The sequence below is a fragment of the Fringilla coelebs genome (assembly GCF_963513975.1).
Source record: "Fringilla coelebs genome assembly, chromosome: 13".
Classification (NCBI taxonomy): domain Eukaryota; kingdom Metazoa; phylum Chordata; class Aves; order Passeriformes; family Fringillidae; genus Fringilla; species Fringilla coelebs.
This window is the reverse complement of record NC_140039.1, coordinates 3,116,152-3,120,546: the sequence shown is the minus strand read 5'-3', so window position 1 is coordinate 3,120,546 and position 4,395 is coordinate 3,116,152.

Genomic DNA, 4,395 nt, shown 5'->3' with positions numbered 1-4,395 from the left:
CTCCCTCCCGCAGAGGAAACCCTCCCTAAAGGCCTGGGGAAAACCATCCCCAGCGCTTCCCGGGGAGCAGGGAGCGCAGTCCCGGGACAGGGGAGCCAGGCTGCCGGCTCACCTGCTCCCCGTGCTGGCAGCGGAGCAGCCTGGGCAGCCCTGGCAGGCAGGGCCACGGCCAGGAGGAGCAGCAGGAAGAGGCGCAGAGCAAGGGCCATGGTGCCTTGCCCTCTGCCAGTCGCGCAGCTCTTGCTGCCACCGCTGTCCTGACACCGCTGTGCCAACGTCAGCACCGCTGCTGCCACCGCCGCTGCTGCCGCAACAGTTGTGCTCAAGGACAACTGGTGGCTCCTTGTGCTGCTGTGCGACCACGGGGCTCTGGGACCTCTGTGAGCTCAGAGCCTGCTGTGACCTCATGGCCAGGGTGGAGTTGTGTGGGGACTTCTTTGGCAGGGAGCTCATCCTGCCCAGCTGCTCTGTCCAAGGGTTGTGACACAGTCCCAGCCCAGCTGATCTCACAGGCTGGGCCATGAAGGGATGGAGAGCAGCCCTGCCAAGAAGGACTTGGCGGTGCTGCTAGATGAGAGGCTGGACAGGAGCCAGCCATGTGCATCCAAAGGAGAGTGCCCAGCAGTTTGACGGATGTGATTCAAACCCTCTGCTCTGGTGAGACTCCACCTGAGTACTGTGGAAGAGTGTTCCACCACTGGGCCTCTTCTAGCTGGATAATGAGACGGGTCCAGGGTTCCTTCAGGTGAGCAGTCTCGGGCCAGGCAGCTCAGCCTTCAGCATGCCGAGTGTCCAAAGCCTAAGTGCCCTATAGCCTGAAACCTCAGCAAGCACCTTGATTATCAGCTCTTAGTGATTTTCAGCTCTTTTATAATTTCAGCTCTTTGCTTGCTCAAGTGCTGGCCTCAGTGGTTTCCACAAAGCAGACGGAGTGAGAGGAAAAGGCAGCCTCGGAGATTCCATGATGGTTTATTTGCAGGGGGTTCATGAAGGGTTCCGACGGCGGCTCTTCTATCCAGAATAGGCCTGGGTTGCTACTTATAAAGGGTTAGGAGGGATTGAAAACTGACCAATTGTAAGGGTTAGGGAAAACTAAACTATAGGGTCACAGAGAGATAAGCTAGGCCAGAGGACCTAAGTGAAGACTCCAGGCTTAGCTATTCTGACTCAGCCTTTCGTTATCTCCAGAGGCTTACATCCTCTATGGTGCCTTAGCCATCTAAGTGTCCGCTACAGAAGAGGTTTTACAGGGACTTCTTTGAGCCATTGAGATGTTTGACAAGAGGATCCATGTTTTGCCCCTGAATTTCCTACCAAGGTCGTTGACATAGAAACCAAGAAAGAAAGAAGGATAAATAAGAGAAACGTGCAACTGCCTATTCCAAGGAGCACTTTGCTTGTCTCTCGTGATCAATGAGCAAAGTGTAAAGTTATGAGCTTTGTAAGAATGTAGAACAAGCATGCATGCTAGAATAAAAACAGGGTTTGAAGCCTTCTGGAAACGCAGTGTGTTTCTTTGTATTGTCTCCGTCTCTACCACGACAGAGTACTGCATCCAGCTCTGGGCTCCCCACGCAGGAAGGACATGGCCCTCATGGATCTAGTCCAGAGGAGGGACAAATGCTTGGAGGGCTGGAGCCCTTCTGCTTTGGAGACAGGCTGGGAGAGCTGGCAGTGTTCAGCCTGGAAGAGAGAAGACTCCAGAGACACCTGATTGCTGCCTTTCAGGACCTTAAGCGGGCTTGTAAAAGAGATGGGACAGAATTTTTAGTAGAGCCTTTTCTGCCAGACCAAGGGGAATGGTTTTAATCTAAAAGAGGGTCGATTTCAGACCACACAAAAGAAACCCATTTTTTGCACTGGAGGTTTGGAAACCCTGGCACAGGTTGCCCAGTGAGGTGGACATCCATCCCTGCAGACATTCAAGCTCATGCTCTGAGCAAGCTGACCTAGATAAAGGTGTCCCTGCTCACTGCAGGGACTGCATTGGACTAGATGGCCTTTAAATGTCCCTTCCAAGCCAAGCCAGTCTGTGCTCCTGTGCACCATCAAAGCAGTGCTGGATTAGTGCTTGGGTGATTATGTGGCTCCTGTATTTTGGTACTTGTGTCATTTAGCAAATGGCCTCGACAGGATTCCTGGGCTGGGCAGTGAAATCTGCAAATAACACACAGTGTGCTCAAGGAGAAACAGGAGAGGAGCACGGCTTCCAGTTCAGATAAATGCCAGCATTTTGCTGCCCGTTCCTTGTTAAGAAATAAAGGAATGTCCTGAAGGTCCCTTCATGTGGGTGCATTATTGGCTGTATCTGTGCTTGTGTTCTGTAGAACACGAGGTAAGTTGTGACAGCTTCTTGCCCCATTTGTCACTGGATAAAACCCAAATACTGCATGGCTCCTTGTCTACTTTCTTCCAAGTCAAGGCAAATTTTGTTCATGATTGAGTGGGACATATTCATCTGTTCACAAGGAAGTTCTTCTTGCCATTCACACGGTGGCAAGGTTGCTCTGTGGATTGGCTCTAATCGGACTGTAATAAAGGCCTACCTCTCACGAGAATGAAAGCTGATGCATTGGGAGGCCAAGTCTGGAGTAATTTGTCCTGGTGTCAGGCACTGTAGAGAGTTGTTCTGGAATTAAATGACATTTGAAGACAGGTGTACTCTACCATACTTCTAGCATAGTAGAAGTGAAAAAACAGCCTGTGAAACAGGGTTTTACCCTTTCTTCTTCCTCCTCCTCCCAGGAATTTTAATTTCTGAGGTGTAAGCTCTTCATCTTCCTCACAAGCATTGTTTTAATTCAGACAGGTGTGGTGTGAAGCTTGAAGAAATGCTGGTTTATAGCACAAAAACTAATAGTAATCCATTCCCAGGTAAAGCCATGCATTTCCCAAATAACTCTACCTATCCTCAGGGATGTTTCAAAAAGGATCATGGTAGAAGCTGGGAGTGGGGAGAAAGATTGTCATCAAAATTAAAAATACAGCTTTCTGAGATTGTTATATTCCTATACAGAGAGATTAAAAATTGTTCATATATGGAACATTCACTAAGAACTGGTTGACAGATTGACAAAATAATTGCTTGGGGAACAAAAAAACCATAAATGAAAATATGTTTACATGTAGATAATAACTAAATCATCATGCTAAGAAAAAAAACAGACCTGCCAAAACTAAAGCCAGTAAGGCTGCTTCATCTGTCTCAATACAAAAAAAAGACTGAAAAGAATCCGAGATCCTCAAGACCAACACTATATACAGGAACCTCCAGGTATTGGGAAAAAACGAAGGAAACTGTAGTGTGCAATTCACAGAGGTAACCTGGAATTTATTGGTGGATTTGTTGGAAACTTTCTGAGAGCAGGGGGCCAGGGCCAGGGCTGGCAGTGGCTGCTCAGGGATGGCTTTGGCCCCTGTCCCTCTCAGCAGCGCCTGCCCAAGCAGCTGCGCTGCCCCCGGGCTCTCCTCCCGGCCTGCTGGGCTTTGTTGGGTGGCACAGCCGCTGCCCAGGGGCGCCAAGGTGCCTGCAGGGCCCAGCTCTGGGGGAAACGGAGAGCGTCCTGCCCGGATCCACCGTGCTGCCAGCTCAGCAGGGCAGCCCAGCACGGGCTCACGCTCCCCATTGCTCCCACAGGTGCAACCGGCCCCACAGCACGTGTTCCTGATTCCCAGAAGGGAATTGGCTTCTGTCAGGGAACACGCTGCTGGCTCGAGTTAATGACTAGTGGGGCTTTTCTATGGCATGCAGGTGACGGGGGACCCGTGTAAGGCTGGCAGATGACCGGGGTCCGTCCTGAGACACACGAGCTGGAGAGGGGGTGTTGTGCCTGTCGGGTGTTGCAGTAAGAGACGCGGGGCTTTGGGTCCTTTGTAAGTGGTGCTTGTGGCTGGGGTTCCTCATGAGGTTCTTAGAGGATTTGGGATCTTTTCTATGGTATACAGGTGACTGGAGACATCTGTAAGGCTGGCAGGGGCTTGACTTCCTTGGGATGAATGTGGCTTAGTGCTTGCCATCATGGCCTGAAGAGGAGCCAAGTTCTTGCTAAGGTGGGCAGGGGGCTGGGCTCTTTTGTGAGGCACACAGGGATATTTTGGGGTCTGTGCTGTGGGGTGCAGGGATCCCTCATGAGGCACACGGGGATATTCTGGGAACTCTGCTGGGGTTGCAGGGATCCCTCATGAGGCACAAAGGAGTATTGATGGTCTCTAGGGAGGTTTGCAGGAGTCCCTCATGCGGTGTGCTGCGGGGATTTTCAGTCTTTTCAGCGCAGCAAAGGGCCACTGTCGGTGGAGGTTGGGCAGAGTCGGCAGGGAGCTTCCCGCAAAGCCCTGGGCCCGGGCTGCGGGCCCGGCGGGCGGGCAGGGCCCATCCTTGGGGGCCGGGCGGGGCCT